The 20,118-nt window shown below is 42.3% G+C and overlaps 1 protein-coding gene across 1 annotated transcript in view; it reads left to right on the top strand.

Annotated features, from left to right (window-relative positions):
* The first annotated feature begins 3,328 nt into the window (after positions 1 to 3,328).
* LOC128713738 (semaphorin-1A) overlaps positions 3,329 to 20,118 on the top strand; it is a 119,083-nt gene continuing 102,293 nt past the window's right edge. The window contains exon 1 of the mRNA XM_053808605.1: positions 3,329 to 3,413. The gene's annotated coding sequence lies outside the window, so the exon portion shown is untranslated. The remainder of the gene's footprint in view (positions 3,414 to 20,118) is intronic.

Below are 20,118 nucleotides of genomic sequence, written 5' to 3'. Positions count from 1 at the left end.
TGTTGCATGCGTGCGGGCGTTGTTCCTTTGGGGGTGGAGGTTTTTTTTTTTGTTTCGCTCTCTCCTCCCGTAAGTAAGTCCTGTTTTCGAATGGTATTCACACTCTCACGCGGTAATTTGATACGGGAAATAATTGCAGCCAATGTTAAATTGCAAATTCCTTTCGTGCGCTGCTGAGCGTCACGGCACCAATCGTCATTGCATCCGTTGTGCACTTGTGGTGGCATGCCAACACGGGTGACATTGCTCACTTTTTGTTCGAGTGCGTGTTGCTCATCCTTATCCGGATCGATTTGGTGTCTAATGTCCCTGGCGACAGCGGTACTACGGTTGGTGCTGTATGGAGTGTTCTTCTATGTTAATCCGAAAATAATGACGAAAAGGTTAAACGCAACGATTTGCTTTCTATGCAGTGTGTGCTACACCCCGCACGACACGAAGCGGACGTCCTGTCACTTGTTTGCCCGTGTCGGAATCGAAACTGGCAAAACAAATTGAAACGCTTTTTCCACCAGAGACCAAGCTGGTGAAATATTAATTCTCGTTTGTAGTGTTCTTGCTTCTTGCCAATATATCAATTCACCTACTACCGCAAGTTGTAGAAGGTATCGAAGGGAGAGAGGATACACGGACGGTTTGCCTTGGCTTCTTGACTTGGGCCGGCTCGAAGGCGTGTGGTTTCAATAATCCAACGTAGAAGTGTGCTGTAGCCTAGGCTGGCATTTGTGTTGGTTTCTCCCTGGGCTGCTCAGCAGCAAAGCCACCAGGTTTCCGTTGACAATTTTTCCTCGTTAAATGAAACACTAGAAAATATCTCTCCTGATATTACGCCCTTCGCAGGTAAGATGCAACGGGGATAGAAACGAAACCTCGGGAATGGGGTCAGTATTCCACAGGCCGGCATCGAAAAGTCATTGTGGTCTATGTTTCACCTTGGTATTTGGTTTCGATCGAGCAGTAGGATCTGGTCTATGTTTTTTACTCTTAGTTGCTCCCTTCAACCGAACTAACCCTACCAACGGGGTGGAATACTCTTTTGGGGGAGGAAGGATAGGCTTTGAGGGACGGGTGGGTGTGTATGAATTTATTACTTGAAATGTCGTCCAAATATGCCGATCGTAAATCAAGGTTTACCGACGGGCGGATATAACATAAACACCTGCACTGCCCTTCTGCCTTTGCTCGTGATTCTATGCTTGTCTCGTCGGTTTCTTGGAATGTCTTGTTAGGAGCGTGTTGTTTCTTGTGCTGTCTATTTATTGTCGGTACGTTACACTTGCAAAACAACATCCTTTTTTAATACTGATTTCGAAACAATGGAGGATGAGCTTGGTGCGTGGTGATGAGAATTCACTTGCGTTATTGTCGGTTGTGGGTGGGCTTAAATTAAATAACTCCGATGGTTTGGTACGGGTACCTTTGTTTGCGTTATGGGGGCGAGCTGAAGGATGCGAGCTATGGTATAGCAAAAATAATGGGGCAAATGCATTAGAGTCGGAATGTTTGTATGTTGTGGGAGATTGTGGAATCGATTTCAATTACGTACATATTAATGTTTTGAAAACAAGTTAAAGTATGTTCTTGCTGTAAGTTTCTGTTTACATTCGATATTTTCTTCTTCATATTTATTTGCTAGGTTTATTACCTGTTTACTCCTTTGGTTGTTTGATTATTTCCTTCGCTACAGTACACTTTTTAGTTTATTTTTATATTGTTTTTTTTTTGTTTTCCATTTTGATTACCTTTTTTTATAATGTTCATTTTTCATTGTTTATTTTCATGTTCAATTTACTTCTTTACGATTTGGCTTTTGATCCCCATGTTTTGATATGAAAGAATTAATTTTAAAAATATTCTTGTTGTTCCTGTACATAAACAAGATTGTGCGTACTAACTTCTCTTATCGGTGACTCAATTCATACCTTTCGATTGGTAAACAAATGGTTGTTTGAGTGATTTTTAAGCTGTTTATATAACTAATTGCAAAATAATAATAAAATTGAGCGATTGGAAACATTTTTTTTTGCAGTTTGCTTTTAGTACAAACTCATTTGATTGCTCCTCAAGTCAAATGCTCTTGTTAGCCATTCAAATTTCACTCTCAAACGAAACCTCCCTGGGTGTATTTATTTGTTTAACATTTATAACCATAACAAAACCTGTAAATAAATAAATACGCACCGTCCACGCACCGTATTGCCATAGGTCCTGTTTAGACTATGAATGTTCGCTATGCTTTGTACTGTTTTTTGCCCTTTTCTTCTGTTACTCGTTTAACTAACCAATACCGTTGTGCTTCTTTTTTTTGCAGATCATCAAACTCTTCGATAAGAAAGTTTGTAACGCTTGTGAGTTTCAAAATCCGGGTGGGATTTGTTATGGCTATCCACAGTAACCAGCTCTAAATAAAGCCAAATAGATCGCCCGCCTTGGTTCGGTGGCATTACCGACGCGTGCTCCAGTGTCTATTATTTATGAGGAAAACGCAAACAATACGGCGGCGAACGGGACCCGGCCTGGGATCACTCCTTCGTGAGGAATTAATGTAAACAAATAAATAACTTACGAGATCCAATGATGTGGCGGCGTATGTCCCTTTGGCAGGGTGCAAATAGTGTTTGCCTATCGATTTGATCATCGTACCTTCGGAGACGTTCAACAGAAATGAAGGCAGCCCATGTGTTGGGACTGCTGGCGGAAGACAAAAAGTGTGCAAAGAAAATTGTGCTTAGCAGTTCTCGAATTGGAAGTGAAACCAATCTTATCGGCTGTTTTAATTTATCTTTTTTTAGGTATCACGTGGCGTTTGGTTGTGGTGTGTTGATCGCGAATTCTGCACCTTGTGTGGCGGCGAAGGGTTATCGCTGTTGCTTACGGCAGTGAAGTGCGTTGAAATGTGGTTAAAAGCAGTGCTCACGTGCTCCGGAGCTGTATGGATCGATCAAGTCTTCTTGCTGCACCGTCACGGGTCTTGGTGAGTGGTCGACACGGTCGTCTAGTGCGCAAAACTAGTGTATTTCGTGGGTGAAGATTCCAAATCGTGCCACATTCCACTGCAAAAAAGGAGAGAGAAAAGTGGTAGTTTTAGTTTCATCTGTGGCTAGAAAAATCCTTATTGTGCGAAGTGGCACCGGTCTGAGGTGGCAGTGGCAGTGAGAGGGGGGGGTAATAAATTGTGTGTTGAAGTGTTGCACAGTGGCAAAGGTGTGATATATACGAATAGAGCGAAGGAAGTTACAGCAGCAGCAAGATGTCAGCCGAATCGATACGATCGTCCGCACACGGACGTTCGGACGCATTTGTTTCCCGCGGAGGCCTGCTGCTGGTCGGCTACCTCCTGGCGACGGTATTCGTCATTGGTAACCTTTGTGCCTGGCAGGAGAACGTTCGACCCAAGCTCTACGTCACGCTAGGTAAGTTCACATGCGGCTAAATTCGCAAACTGCTCTCCGGAACAATCGAGACATCCTGGCTTCTGAAACCATCATCAGCAGTACCCTCGACAACGCTATTTCCAGTCTCAATATCCGGCCGAGTGCCATTAAACTTTATTGCCTGTTCTATCTGGTGGATCGTAGCTGTGTCTTTTATTTAACAGCAGTACAACAGGAACAGCAGAAGTCTAAATTTAGGTATCACTAACGAGACAAATTTCTAGACCACGCTGTATTGATGTGTGTTTCTTAGAAGTAAGTTCTTGTGCAATTTACAAAATGGATGGACTATAGTTTATGCAGAAATGTTCTTTAAATTGCAGTAAAAAGCATAAGACGATTTTACATTAATTTTTAATCGCACTTGCTATCTCTAGAGCCGTTTATGTCTAGAGCGAATATTATTTTCATTTTCTGAGGAATATGAAATATTGTGTCTATAATAAATGAAGACATGATGTAATGTAAATTAAAGTGAAGTTTCAACAAAGATCAGCGACCCAAGTTCACGTACGTTGAGGAAGAAGGGGAGGAGTTGAGGGTTCTTGCACATATGTTTTGGTGCTTCGGGAACGCTTCTGCCACCGTTGGGTGCCGTCTGTGCAAACAACATATGGAAAGCGTAATTATTTTTATGTCCACACGCTCATACGCTCTCGTCTCTCGGCGCGAACGGAAATGGGTTCTGCAGTTGTGGAATAAGTGTGTGACCCGGTGGGAGTATGTGGTGGGCGCAGGAAAGCGGACGAAACTTTAAATAGATCGGACGCGATGGATGATGAATGAAGGGCAAGGAGGTTATTTGGTGGCCAATGTGGACCCGTGGTGTGTCCGCCGCATCGTCTGCACCGATGAGAGATAGAGCATAAAATTAAACTCGGTAAAACTTGCGGCTGCCTGTACCGTCTTCGCCCTGTGTGCAGTGGCACTGTCTGTAGAGGACACTTCTCCACGGCCAGGGCCGTTGTCTGTGCTCCCGGTATCTACCTCTTCTTGGCTGTTTGTTTAGGAGCATGGAGTCGGGCGTGGTGCAGTGCATGGGCATTCGTCTCTCGCTTTCTCTCGAGTAGGGCAAATGTAAACAACAATGAGACAGCACTTGTAACATGTAACATATTGCCGCTTATTAAAAACCGTTTCGAGTCTCCCGGTCCGGGTGTTGGTATAACTGTCGCAAATGTTTGCCTGGGCCTTCGAATTAAAGAAGGAGAAATAAAACTGGTCGGATGGATGGAATCGGTAGGAGCAAGGGGAGACGAAGATGAAATGAAGGCCTGGCAGCAGCCACCGGTTCGCTCCGGAGTGAAAACTGACATGCACATCTTTGCTTTTGGGAGTTGGTTTTGTTGTTTTTTTTTTTTTTGGTGTGCTTGGGAACCTGAAGACATAATCGTTTCTTTGTGTGCACGGTGCACTTCCAAACATAGTGCCACATGACATATGCCATTGGGTGTGGTGTGTGCATGAGAAGGAAGGTAATCGCAGGAGAAATTAACATTTTGTAACTGTTTTTAAATGCTTGCTCTTTGCTTACTCGGTAGTTTGAATAAAAAACGTATTCGTCATAGTAATAAACGAGCTATCGAGCTACCGTCAATCTCAAACAATAGAATAGAAATATTTATAATAAATTAAGAATTTGACTAGAATCCTCTATAAATTTACGATTTGTGCACTTTGCATTTTATTTTATAAACTTCATCAAATTATTGTCCGAATACGGATTTTGCATCTTGTTTTGTATTATCCAAGTTTCAAGTAGAAATCTTATACATGGAGATCAAACATCGGACATAATTTATTCTAAATGCTAACTACAAGCCATACCATGTGCGTTAATCTTATCCGATGAATTATACTGACAGTCGTATATAACGACGACCACGGACACGACATCTTCGGCTTTTGGTTAGCACTTTCGAACGCGAACGTGTGTAGGGCGTGTTAAGTCGATGCAATAAATTGACGCTTATATCGCTCAATCGTAAGCGCTAGTGTTTTATCTTTCTTAATATAGTAAGACAACTTAGGAGTTAGGTGTTATCGATTCCAGTACGGGTGGTATTATTATTATACCAACGTCTAAGTTAGACGAGCTCATTTACAATTTAATGTTGTATTTTTTTTTCTCGTGGTGGATTTACAACATCTGGAGAAGCGGTGTGCGAGATAGATTTCACCCGTAGTTTATAGAAAATGTTGGATTTTTTTTTATAATGAATATTTGATTCATATCCGGTTATTTCGTTGGGCGTTTTTAGGCCATATATAAAAAACTTCTGGGAATTACGGTTAGTCCATGACGACCATATCATGATTTACTGATTTTTATCTTATAGCTTCTTTTCCACTCTTTGCTACGTAGGGTTGGTGGGATTCATATGAGATTCGAACTACGACCGTTGGCATATTAGACCGAAGGTGAGGCACGATGCTAATTGCACCCCCATTGTAGGCTCGCTGTTATTTGCATATAAAACACATCTGCTATGCAGACTTCTTATGGATTTATTGGAGAATATCTCGCAAATGCTTTCCTTGCAGTGAGTGTAATTTGGTTTAATAAATTCATTAGCAGAAGAAAACAAAAGGATTATAAAACAAGTAAGCCCTGCATTAAATGTGCTTTATGTGGTGTACTCAACTTGTCGCTTATCTGCTGGTACATTGACCATTTCGCTTATTACTGCTGTACATCACCAGTGACACACCACGGACGAGATGTATTGCCTGACTTTGCATCGTAAACCATAAAACCAACATAACCTCAATTTGTCGCGACGGTACGCCCGGCACTTCCTGGCCTGGGACATTTCATGTGCCACGCTGCTGCTGCTGCTGCTCAAAACTGTCGTCAAATTCGAATGCGTCGCCGGGTCGTGTGCGCTGCTGTCAGTAACTCAGTTAGGTCGGTTAGTATTCCTCAAGGATTGGAACCACTAACAACACCACCGAGCTGGTTGGTCCGTTTGCGGAGACCGACCGTGGCACGGGGGAAGCTTAACTGGACAAGCAATAAATTAATTTTGGTATTTCTCATTAACGCTATCAGCATGTAATCAGAGCACATTAAGCAAACAATTTTATTTAGCTTCCTGTCTCGCTCGGGCGCTAACCGACGGCAAACAACTTTAATGCCTGCCTTATGCAAACCCACCGCCGTTTGAAGGGAGCGCGCTGGGTTTTTGGGTGGCGTCGCCAGAAACGTTCCACCTCAGGTGGGAGTGGTGGGTTTGTTGGTGGTGGCTGGTGTTCGAAAGGAGTAATTGGGAAATTTTTGGTTGGATTGGGCGCTTGTATGCTGGACGTGTGGACGATACAGTTTTCCTCCGTTTCGGGACTTTTACGATGCGTTTAACATTTTTTGGTTGTGTTTAATTTTAATTCATACCCTCTCGTGGGGAGGCCTATCTGACGCAGATAACGGCTTTCCGGCTCCGACTTTCTTCCCGTTGCTTTTGCTGTCGAGTGATAAAGAAAATTCCACCACAGGTCCGACGGTACCGAAGAAGCGAATCGCTTTGAAACCTCAGCTGCGTTTTGTTTTGTGCGTGTGCTCGGTTATCAGTGACATTTTCTTACGCGTGGAAATATTAGAGGAGCCCAGGGTGTAGTAGAGAGAGAGAAAGAGAGAGGTGGAAACCGAACCACTTTCCACACACCAGCAGCCGTAAGGAACAACGGCTTTTTCCACCACAAATCTCTCGAAGTATTTCAAGTCGTGCGTAGGCCGCCGCTGCTCGTCTCACTTCGGTGACAACGGGAGTATTTTACGATCCACGCGAAGGAGGAGGTACGGGCGTGAGTGGGGAGGGTGAGGACCGCATTACTTCTAGGCTTTCGTTTGCTGACGTGTGGCTTTTTTATGCCTTCACGGTTCAGGGAGGTTTACTGCTTTGTGTGTAGTGTGCCCGGGAAAAAAAGGAAAGGAGCCATCTTGTGATAATTTTCTCGGTTTTATTGCATTGTGTTTTCCTCGGTGAAGGAAGAAGCTCTAGCCTGCTTCCCCGGTTACACACGGGTATGCTATATCACGGGTACTTTTTCGTGAGTAATATTGTTTTTTTTTTGTTATTGTTGGTTGGTGCTTTACAGACGTACGCAGTGGATGGATTTTGGCTGTGTTGTTCAGGATTTTGTAGCTCCAGAAATTGTACCTTATTTCGTGTAAGCTTTCATTCTCGACGTCAAATGCTGAACACATTGAAGGGAGAAATGTTTCAATTTCCCAGACATGAAGTCGTTTATTAGAAACTCACTTTTTCGGTGTTATTTCGGATGCTTGTCACCTGGGGTTTTTTTCCACGGCGAGCGCACGTGTGGTGGAAAGGAGGAAAGCATATTGTCTGCGGCATGTAAGCCGTAAATGGTAATATTTTAGCATTTTTTTTCCCGTTGTGTGATACCTTTTTGTTTCCCCCGTCCGGAGGAGCAACTGGGTTGTGCCCGGGTTGCTCATTTGTTTTGCGTGCAATTATTTTGTTGCGGAGTCTTATTTGGTGGAAAATTGAAGCTTACCGGAGATGGGCCGAATGGAGTTGCCAGCTTTAAGAATTCATTTTCATTTCACCTGGGCGAGTGAACGGAAGCGGGTGCAGGAGATACCCACTTCGAAACTACCAACTACTCTGCTTCGCTCGGCTGGGTCTGGACTGGTTTTCGAATGCCGGTTCCGGCCAGCAGAAGTTAGACGGGCGTGAAATTATTTACGTTCGCGCAAAGACTGAAGTCGTGAGCAACGTTACCTGGAGGGGTCCATGCTGCTTACAGGAGAACCGGTGCTTTTTTTTCTGTCATGTTCAACCGTACTGCTCTCGGCACGATGGTAAAAAGGATATGCCGGTGAGAGTGTTTGTAAAACGTGCACAAACGTACCCGCCACTCGTTAAGTATGGGCGTTGGTGCGTGTGTGTGTATGTCCTGAGCACTTGCTGCTGTAGAGAGAAGAAGTCTCTGGGTTTGGGGGATGATGGGAAACAATTTTGGGAAATTGTTTCTTCGAATTGTTGTGCATATTTCGGTGCGTACATCGATCCCAGTGGTGGTGATTCCTGGTGAATGTTCGATGTGTTTTTGTAGGTGCTACAGCAAGGAATCTAGCACTTTTGCTACACTTGCTGTAACCGGAGATATGGCAGTATTTTCGAAGGAAAATGAAGCACCATTAGCGCTTTACAGGCATTTTGAAGTTGAGTTCTTTACGCTTATGGGAAGGTGCTCGAACACAAATGTTATAACTTTTCGGAAATGCTACCTGTGCCCTATTGCTGTTGAGTTGGAATTAAGAGCTGATTCGCCTTCATTTCGGTGATTGAATTCTTTGCAGTTGTTTGTGCAATAATTTCTGAAATTTATAATTTATTTTCCTAAAATTATTGCCTTTTCTCCAAACAAATCCCGTTATATCCAACGTATTTTACCCATTGATATTTCAGACGTAGCAAAAGAAACATTTTATCCAATAATCGAAACCTTCAAATCTCTAAACGCAAAGAAATATGCCAGCTAGTATCAGAGATCACTTTTGGTCCAATTCTGGAACAAGACTCTGCTATTCATTTTTGATGCTCATATCACGTGCCACAGATCTTAACTTGATACGGTTGTGATAATTTTGGAATACCAAAAGAAAGAAGCGGCCATAGATACATGATCGATATTCGTTTGCTTGGGGGTGATGATGAATAACTTATTATATGAAAGATGAAGAACTCGTTAATGTCATGAATGTGTCTTTGTAATATTGGGGAATTGTAATGCTATTACAAATTATAATGAAGATTAAGATCTAATGGAGCAACCGAGTGTTTTATTTGGTGCCTGCGCTACATTCATCCGGCAGGACCGACTCAAAATCCCATCCGGACTATTTACCCGTACGCAGGATTAACTGACTGCGGGTGAATAAAGTCAAAGAAAGCTAGAAAGATCAGGTCTCTAGACCCCCGAGGGTGTTCTAGGTGTACAAAAAACGTACATGACGATCTGCTTGGCAAATTTTTCTTAAAATAATTGTTCGGATACTGAAAGTCCTATCGAAAAGATCCACCAATCATTATGACCAGGGGCCGACAAAGTGCAACCCGCGGGCCAAATCCAGCCCGGAAATAGCTTTTAACCGACCCGATCGAAAATTTTGAAAGATCGCACAAACAAAACAAGTTCTCTTCACCACGACACTAACAATTTATACTTGCGAATCTTCATCGTCGTCAAACGTGTCCTGAAAGATCCATGAATCCTCAAGGATGCAGGAATCATCCAAGCATCATGACATTCATGGCCCCAACTACCATTTCGCTTAAGGCCTCAAGGAGCTTGATCTGCCACTGCTCCGAGCTTTCATGAATCCTTTTGGGAGTCGATTTTAAGTCGAATGTGTCCTGAAAGATCCATGATACCTCAAGGATGCAGGAATCATCCAACCTTCATGACATTCATGGCCCCAACTAACATTTCGCTTAAGGTCTCAAGGGGCTTGATCTGCCACTGCTTCGAGCTTTCATTCATGAAAGGGGGACCTTTTGGGAGACGATTTTAACCACTCCTCATAAAGATTCATATGAATGGCTCTTCTCAAAAAATTCATTGAGCACAAAACTAATTTTATAAAACCTATCACCTATCTCTTGTATCTGAAACCACATTGGGGGTGTTTGGACAGCAGGTTCTGAATTGTATTCACTGTTTATGAAAGGTGTGCTGATCCCTGATTTAAAGGCATGAGAAATATGATAGGTTAATGCTACTGATCATGATTAATAGCTAAAAGCAAGATAGACAATCGCATGATCAACATGTACCACCAACTCTTAACATGCCATTAAAATTCAAGCTCCAGTGTAAATGGACAAATCAGATAGCTGGCTAATGGGTTCACACCACTGCCATTCATCGATTGCTTGAAGAAGTTTTTCCATATAAAAAAATAAAGAACACTTCACAATGCTCCTCCATGCTCGGGCTATCGGGCTAAGCTGTTTTATTCTTCCCTTTAATTACCGTGCACCGTTTTATGCACGACAAATTAAATCTACCACCGGCGGAGGCGGGCGGCGAATGCATTCGATGATTGTTGCCGTTCCTCCGCTGAACGGTAATAATGGATGCATTGGGATGGGGGTTTGCTAGCTTGGCACCGTGCACTTCAAAAGTTCCTTCGCTGACTGGCACGGTGGAAACTGATGGCAAACAGTACGGTACCCACCCGGTAACCGCTGCCCTAGCCCCCGTCCAAGAGTGTCGGTGCTGTACAGTTCAGTAAATTAATTGTTTCATTAAAATGTTACGCCCGATTTAATCGGACGCTGGTTTTACGCACGTTACGCTGTTGTGAGTCGCCATCGCTGTTTGACGGTGGTGGTGATGTTTGGACATAAAAGTTGGTACATTCTGGACAGGATATTTCACCGTCATCGCTACACGCGGGACGTTTCGTGTTGGGTACGGTTTTGAAACTTTTTGTTTTGTTTCCCCGCTTAGTTTATGACAGGTTTGTTATGGTGGCGCTTGAATATGCTGTGCTTCTGCTAATTGTTTTCATAACGTTGTTTGATTTGAGTTTGTATTTTTTGTTTGCGAAATTTATTGAATATTTGCATTTTGTTCTATGGCAGTTTAGTTGATTTTTAATTACAAATTGCAACTGTGTACTTACAACTATGTTTAACCTTTGACCGAAGTTCCCTTCCAATTACCGCTCTTCTGTACATTGCCCTTTGTGGGCGGACTGTTCCGTGTACCATATATCCTTGATTTGTCTGTTGTACACGCTAAACGTATGCAGCTCCACGCGTTTGCATCTGGTTGGTTATGTACTGCTTTTCATGTTAAACGATGTGCATACTTAGCTAAAACCTCATCTCCCACAACTTTAGATTGCCATACAGTTGAAAAATAAAATGAGAAAGAGAGAGAGAAAGATATACTACATTTTCTGCACAAAGCAGAAGGGAGTGAAAAATCCACTATCACTTTTTCACACACCGCTCCTGGACAGGTTGAAGGTATGGGCACATTTTGATTTGCAAAATTCCTACTTTGCTTTCGATATTGGCATTGCAGGTTTTGCTCCAGCTTGCCAGAGTTGTAGCTGGCTGAGAAGAAGATTAGATGTATGGTGATGTACGGTTCTAAATGTGGTGCCCCAGAACCGAGCGAGAGACCCTGCCTGTGCTCCAGTCTCCGACGCACCGAACAGAGTAGGAAGTAAAAAGTGGAATAAAGAATATGTAGCTAGCAAGAGTCTAAAGTGGGAAAAGTGCCACAAAAGGATCGTCATAAATATGCATAGCCAGGGGATGGAGGATGTGAGTGTGTGTGTATGCAGTAGTTCCGTGTGCACTGGTGCATAAACAAATGCATACTTTATGCCGTCGATTGAAGAAAACGGATGTGTGCTCCTTTGCACTTGTCTTCCGGGATGGTGTGGTGGAAAGCTGGAAATGGAACGTTACCAGAAATATGCTAACTATGAGGTATAGTACCCACTATTCAATTCCGTTACCCTTAGTTTGCGGGATGAGGTTCCCTCCCAATTCTCACCTTCGTACCGCCGTGCCCCACCGAAGTCGCGATAGTGATTTAATTCGTGAGAAAGCTACCGTTGTGGCCCCTTGTATCTATTCCACCAGTTCGCCTAACGTCTCGCAGCACGCACATGAGCATTGTTCGATCCGTTCGTTAGCTCTGCACTGCTACCAACGCTGTGACGTGCGCTTCCGAAATGTCAAATAAGTGCCTTCGCTGGTCTCAGGCGGAATGATTGTTTATCGCACCAACATTTTCTTCGCACTCGACACGAGAGGGTGCGTGATGCGCGCAGTGAAGTGATTAAAATTAATCCTCTCAATGTGGTCTGTGCATAATTTGCTTTCTGTGCATTTGTATGGTGGGGAGTTTTGAGAAGAAAACGAATGGCGTTTATACGTGTGGTTTGAAGCTACACGCAGACATATCCGGTAGTCGTTTTGGGGTTTTGTGATGTAGAAGAATTCTAAAGAAAACAAGTGTTCGGATATGTCTGATGTGTGTCTTTTATTGTGCAAAAAAAATGTTTTAATGTTTAAAATTAAGTCTACAACAACGTGTAAAAGTGTTTGGTTAAGTGCTGATTAAGATTCAGTAACCTGAAGGAGTCTTTGAACTGATGGAACGAATCTGAATCTCTATTCTGAATATTAATTAATCGTTGAGAATTCAAGATCCTTGGGGATTTTGAAAGATTCATGAATCCTTATAGGTTCATTAGGCTCTCCGGAGACTTGATTGATTTTTGACTTCTGAAGTTAGAATTTTTAGAAAACTTAGAAGTTAGAAAAGACACGAAACAAGTGATGAATACATTACTAAACCGGTATTATTTCAACTGTATAGAAATATATTTCAGAAGTGAAAATAATAAACATAAGCCAAAAATCATGTTCTCAGAGAAGTTATTTAATGTATGATAATCAATGAATCTTGGGGCGACCCGGTGGCATGATGGTAGCGGAGCCGGTCTTCACACGAACGGACCGGACCAAAATCCCATCCGGGCCAATCCCCCGTAGCAAAGACTGACTATCCGGCTACGTGGTAAAATAAGTCGATACGGCCAGGCCGTTCTAACGAAAAAATAATCAATGAATCTTTCAGGAGTCAGCAATATTTGAGGATTTATGAATCCTTGAGACTTCATAATTTTTTTTAATCATTTTCTGCTTTGAATGACTCATCTCTAAAGATTCATATCAATGGTTCTGCTCAAAGATTATCAAATAATGTATTTGTGCAAAATAAAATAACTAACAAAAGACTAAAATAAAAAAAAGTTTTTAAAACATAGATCGCACAGACATATAATTACAATCGTTCCGAAAACATTAAAACAAAACTTTCATCTTTCTGCAAACTTGCTGCCGTTGTTTATGTTTCTATCGCTACAAATTTCCTTCCAACAAACTCAGCAAAATAGACAACAGCAAAATAAAACCTTGGGGGCATTTTTTCGGTTTGAGGGGGGCGTTGCTGTTTTGCTGTTACCCTTAAAAAGTTGTTATTCGTTTCCTTCCTCATTTCTCCTCCTTCCACACTTACATCCCACGACTTGGAATTGGAATCAATTATTCGTCGAACTTTTTGAAAAGCCGATTTATATCTATGTAGGTCCCCGAGATGGAAAGCGTCCGCGATAAGAGAAGCACATCTACACCGTTGGGGATTTTTCACGATACATTTCACTTCGACATTTTCTTGCGAAGGTGTGTGTGTGTGTTTGTAGGTGTATTCTAGAGTTCCTTGGGGAAGGATAACGTTTATCTGTGAACCGTCGGTTGGACAAATTTATTCGCTCCGGACGTGTTTCCCTTCCCGTCATCTTCACCACACACCCGTCGTGGCAGTGCCGGATTTGGGTGAAGCATCGTGGCGGATCGCAATTGTGCGGGAAAGAAAAACCTTGCTTCCGTTACGAAACGATAAAAGTATCGAAATTAACACCATTATTGTGGTGTTAGACGCTAGGAAAATTACCCATGGGAACATTAATTCTCGCTTATAGCAATATTTCATTCCCAACCGGGGGCACCAACACACGTTGTGTTGGGAGCATCGTTTTGCGACGAGTATTTGGTTTGACTAAGAAGAGCCAGGGCTTGTTTCGCTTCACTTTCTTTTCCAGTCCGTTGCCCTTTGTTTATCAATACCTGCCTGCATCGTTCGTTAATGATTGGTTTCAGAAAAGTTTGTCCTTTGTGTGTGGAGCTGCGTGTTTCCCCGTTATCCTGTTGCTTGACACCGGCTCCTTTGGAATAAGGTTGAGGGAAAAGCTGTGTGATTATTATTGTTGTTTTTTTTTCGTGTTCAATACAACGAAGACCAAGAGACGAAGTGTTGTGTAAACTCGGGGCGAGATCGTCTTCAGGCGCGACTTCCCTCCGTTCGAGCCACAAAGTGATGGTTTTTTTCCGTTGTTTGCATCTGTAAGGACAGAATGGAACGCAAAAGGAAGCTTTCCCGTTCGCCTTCCGCAAGCGCTTGAAAGCTGAACGCGGTTTTTATGGTACCTTTCAATAATTGTGCCCGGTAGCGAAAGGAAACAATCGCTTCCGGGTCAGGGAGGAACCAAGCAGAAAATCGGTCTTTTTTTGTTATTGGGCCCAAGCGCATGACCACGGACACAATAGACAAGCTTATCATTCCGGCTGTTTTATGGTAACTTCCGTCCGATAAATGCGTTCTGCGTTGGGTGTTTGCATGGTTTGGTTGGTTGGTCGATTGGATCGGTTATTTATTTTTATTAGAATATCTGTCTGTAGTAATGGGAAAGGACGGTAGGTAACGAAGGTAGCGTGCAAACACATGGAATATATAAATTATTCTCGTTTCGTGTGGAACTCTATTCGACAGCAGCATGAAACGCGTGCCGTTTTATTCCGGTCTAGGTAGGAGATGCTTAGATTTTATTTGATGTTCGAAGTATAAGTGGTGTGCGTGTAGCTAAAGGTAGGAAAACAGCATATGCGGAAGGGTTGTATGAAGCGTAAATAAAAAGAGTATTAGGTGTTATTGCACCGTTAGGTTCGAATCATTTAACGACGTTTCAAATTTTATATCCAGTTTAATAGTAATTCTTGATTTATTCCAAGGATTGATTGAATATAAAAATGGCTCTTATCAATGACTTATTGATTTTTTTTATAAAATGAGATATTTTTGTGATTTGTTTTCTTCTATGTGTCATCAACGTCATTAATATGTTAAATTTCAATATGTTTAGTGTTGGAATGTGTTGAAAAATTGTTTATAACGTAATTGTACTTTGGTATTTATTTTTATCAAATTTTTATAAGTTTTCGAGCGACATCATGGCAAGTTGTTTTCAATTTTAAACAGTGTTTGTTTTGTTCTCCAATACAAATTATAGTAGCAGTGATTTTTGTCGTATGTTCCGGAAAAAATATGGGAGCGAATGTGTGATATCATAGCGGAGCATTTGTTTTGGTTTGAAATTCTAAAATTGCAAGAAAGTTTTCTCAATTTCAACGAGAACGAACTTTTTTGTACACTTAATTATAAAAATGTTTGGAAATAGTCATTACATTTGAAAATAAATCTTAAAATTGTAAAAAAAAATATTCATAATTACAAACGCTTCCATTAATAACGTTATTAAACGAAAGCATCCCAGTCAAAATGAATGACTCCAGTAGTTCTAGTCCTAAAGACATAACCTCAAATTCACCTCAAGAAGTCAAGATAAGTAAACTATGTCATTAATTATTTGTTATTGTATTTTTAATTAATTTGATATCAGCCTGCTTTCGAGCGTCTTCTCCATGCCCATCAATCATTTTATTGACATTGTAAAAGCCACCCAACTCAGCAAAGCAATGGAAATAATTCTAGACAGATGACAAATTTGTACTTCTCCGGCACCTTCTCCACTCGAAATTCTTTTTGCTGCATAATTCTTTTTTCCCGTGTGATGCATTCAATAAATAAACCGAATGCGTACCTTTGCCCGCGTGTAGCGCCCTGAAATATGCACTCTTCATCGACTGCTGAGCGCGCGGAAATGCTAATGCTTTTGCTCGCTTTGCCACCGAAACACCCGGTGCATTCACCATGCTGCCGCTGCTGCTGCTGCTGCCGTGTGCCGTTGTTTGGGTGGGCAGTCGCGCAAAAGTTTATTAAAAAGTTCGGCAATAAAATCAAAGAAACACACTCCATTGCAAAACGGTTCGGAAGTGGAAAGATGGAGGAAAACAAAACGCTAAAGGAAAACTCTCTTCCACTTGCGGCTCGTGTAATGTGAAAAGGATCCTGAGCAATCGTGCACCCGAACTTACGTTCTGTGCCTTACAGTCTGCAGCGTGGGTTTTGGGTGGTGTGTAGTTTGTTGTTTCATTGAACTCTTCGGTGGTGCTTTTTTCCCACCCCTGAGTTTCTTTTCGGTTTGTAACTTTCCCATTTCTGCCATGCTGCCACGCAGCCAAGCCGGCCATTCGGCTGGCAAGTCAAGTCAAGATTCACATTGGCACATGTCGAACCTACTAAAGGGGGTTGCTGCACGGTCTGGTGGTGCAGCAGTCGGGAGAAAAATACTGTATTGTATTTTTATTTATTTATGTCGTTGTGCGCTGCGCTCGCGTCGTGTGCTTGTGCCTGTAGCTCTTTTTTTCCACCAGGCAGTGATATGTTCTCTGGCTTTCAGTAGGATTCGTTTTCATGCTCTGTTTCGTCCTGCCTGTTTTTCTTTCCTGCCGTTTTTCCTGTGGTTCCCCGGTGCAGGTTAAGCTGTTGGAGGAAAAATATGATTCCGAAAACGAAATTTATGTTATGAGTTTCCAAACTCAATTTACATATTCCATCCACACGGGCGCGGGCAAGGAAGATGGCGCTTGTTGTTGGGTGGCTTTCTTCCTGGAGCTTTCTGCCATGGCGTCTGTCTCTGTTTTTCCTTGGTTGGCAAACAGTTTTTTTTTTCATTTTGGGTTTTTATTTTCCATTGTGTTGCAAAGCCGTTTCCTTTTGCTGTTGCATGCACGTCACTTTCCCGTCTCTCCGTTACATTCCTGCGCTTTGTTGATGAAAGTGTGTTGCATTGGTTGGGTTGAAGTGGATATGTTGTCTTGTCTCGAAGTTCGATACGATTCGAGAGTGTGTGTGTGTGTTTTTTTATTGTGTAGCGGAGCTTTTTTATTTTTTGCTCACACAAGCCAGTGTAATGGTCCCAGCAGCTACCGTGTGTGTCAGCCTGTGATCATCTTTTTGACTACTCAGCAAAGCAGTTTCGTAAAGCACATCTGTACCGATATGACACAGCACGCTCGGACCGGGCGCCGTCCTTTGACAGATCAATGAATCCGTCAGAACCGGGGACGATTTTTTACTCCCCCCACGGGTCACAGCTTCATAAGCTCTGCAGTTACCGACCGCTCGGTAAAGGGAGGTACAGCGCCAGCTGGTGGATCGATTTGTTGTAACTCGTTTTTATGTAGTGTGCCCCCTTTTTTTCTCCTCTGTATGCAGCCTTAGGTCATTTTCCATCGGAAGATGAGAGTGTAAAAAAAAAAACGAAAGAGAAATATATGAATCCTTAATAGCAAGGAAGGGCTTCCTCCATGGAGCGACTCAACGTGTGTGCGAGTCGAATGTGTTGTGCCGTAAATATTTCTAGTTCAATGCGTTTCGATGCTGCGAAATAATTCTACGATTGGCTTAGGTATGCGATTACGTGCGGAGAATAATAAAATGAATCACCAGCAGTTCTACATTGCGAGGAAAAGGCTGAATCTGCTTTAGCCATTTTAGTGATTACTAAAAAAAAGGAAATAACATATTCTAATGCATCTTGTCTTCTGCGTTTCCAGCACTGAGGTGTGTGATACCTTCAATCAGTATTTTTTTTGCATGCATTTTGATACGCAGCTAGCTTACCATACAGATTGGCAAGGAAATGGTTTATCTGTGAATTAAGGCTTAAATTGTTCTGCTTTTATGTTTACTAAATTATAGAAATGTCTAAAGTCTTATTTAAAAGTTTATTGAATGTAAATTAATTAAATCATGGTGGAATTGAATTGATCCATGACATTTCTTTGGAACATCTTGAAGAACTTCGGTATGGTTATTTGACATAGTCACAGCAATTTGACACAGTTTTGGTAATACATTTTATTGGAAGTGTATTCTTACCAGTTCCGTTGCTTTTAAAGGGCAATAAATCATTGCCCGCTAGAGCCATAGGAGTGTACGGTTAGCCGAAGCCGTTATGAAAATAATTTCCTTTCCGTTTTGCTGATCCCACGCTACGTCCATTTCCCAAGTTGTATGCTGGAGGCAAGAGAAAAAAAATCCCCCGAACCCCGTCGTTGTCCCGATGGATTAATTCATTTTTGAACCCGTTCCATCATTAACACTTCCGTATTATGGCATCGGGTTTCCAGTGGGCCGTGCACGGCAAAGGCGTGGATGGTTTGGTGGAAGCAAACAGAAACAAAGGTACAGTCCAGTCCACTGGCAATTTCCTCGCCGTAAGCAAATGAACCTTTTTTTTACCTTCTCCGGCCATGCCTGGCGAGGCATTCGGGCACTGCAGTGGGGATTGTCTTAACGTTGGATTTGTTATATCCGAACATGCTCTCCGGCTCGCAACCATTCCAAATGGGAATAGAAGCTATGACCCCTCATTCGTAACTTTCCAACCGATGTGTGCAGGCTTGCTGGAAGGTAGAAAGGCATTGGTTGAAATAAGTTGGGGGACAAAATGGAAAAAAAAAACGGTGGGCATTTTTGTAAATTGCCTGTTGGTGGAGTTGGTTTTAGGAGATTTGACCTTTTCTGAAGCTTTTGCTAGCAGTTTTATGTGCTGCTACTGCTGACACATTGTGAAGCATTAAGATGAATTTCGCATTATATATAAGGTTTTAAGCACACAAAGTTATAAATATAGTTTTTTTCATTTATTTAGAAATTAATTCGCATAATATAGTACATAAAGCATTTAAAAAAAAGTTAGATACGAATTTAAAATGATGAAATAAGTATTATGGAGTATAAATATTGTACTTATTGTAAAAAAAAAGATATCTTTCAAGTTCCAGATATATTATTTATATAAACCTCACAATAATCAAAGTTTTTTTAATTCTTTAAAATGGAATATTTCGGTAAATGATAAAGAATTAGAGCAAACCAGCGAACATCGTAGACTTAAAGTTGTATGTTTTAAAGAAAAACTTCAACTCAACTCAATTTATTTCGCAATGCCTAATAGTACCTGTACGTGAAACGATTCGCAAGGTAAGAAGTTCGTACCGGTGAAACCTACACGTTGTTTGTGTTGCAATAAGTTAAGTATGCCCACTCTGGTATGGATGTGAATTTTACATATCGTTCTACGGTAGTCCAGAACCGTCCGGTCACCTTGCGATAGCAGGCACCCCGGCCCGGTCGGTTCGATTGGTTTTGGTTTGATTTGCATTTGCCACCGGTTCGACTGTAAATTCCTGAGCACCTACGTCGGTCCTGTGATAAATACTTAAAGAAGGTGCGTGAATAAGTGAACAGCCTGTGCCATGCGGTGGTGTACACAGGGCGGTAGCTGATTGTTGCCGAGTGCGTAGCGTTTCGAGAACCGAGAACCACCGAAACCACACCACCGGAAGCAGCTCTGAATGAAGACCCCCACCCCCGTATAGCTCGTTTCGGATCGGGCCAATGCTTTGAATGTAAATAATATAACTTGCATAATTTAATAAACGGTTCGGTACGGTTTCTCAATCGAATGAACTTCTCATCTTGCGGGCCAGGCTCGGTGTGTGGCGGTTTGTGTTTGTTCGGTTTCGCTAGGTTTCGGTGGTTACGGTTGGTTCTCGGCTTCAAAGCGCACGGGGTTAGTTTTCTTCTTGACGAAGTAATTCCACCGAGCTGGAGGCTGGTTCCGTAATAACGGATAGCTAATACTTCGTTGCAAACCGTTCGTTCAAAAATCCCACTCCGACTCGGCTGTCGGACAGCTTGTCGGAATGGAGGGGGCTGGTTCGTGCTGATTCGATCGGCGAGCTTTTGCGTATGGCAAACCAAAATCAGAATGTTTCCGCAGACGTGCAGTGAATGCCACTATTGCCGACGCCCTGTGTTGTGGGCTCCGGTGAGCTTTAGTGATGCGCTCCGACGGTTAGACACGACAAACATGTTA

Source organism: Anopheles marshallii, chromosome 3 (genome assembly GCF_943734725.1).
Source record: "Anopheles marshallii chromosome 3, idAnoMarsDA_429_01, whole genome shotgun sequence".
Taxonomy (NCBI): domain Eukaryota; kingdom Metazoa; phylum Arthropoda; class Insecta; order Diptera; family Culicidae; genus Anopheles; species Anopheles marshallii.
The sequence above is the reverse complement of the archived record's forward strand: the minus strand, read 5'-3'. Positions and strand labels throughout refer to the sequence as shown.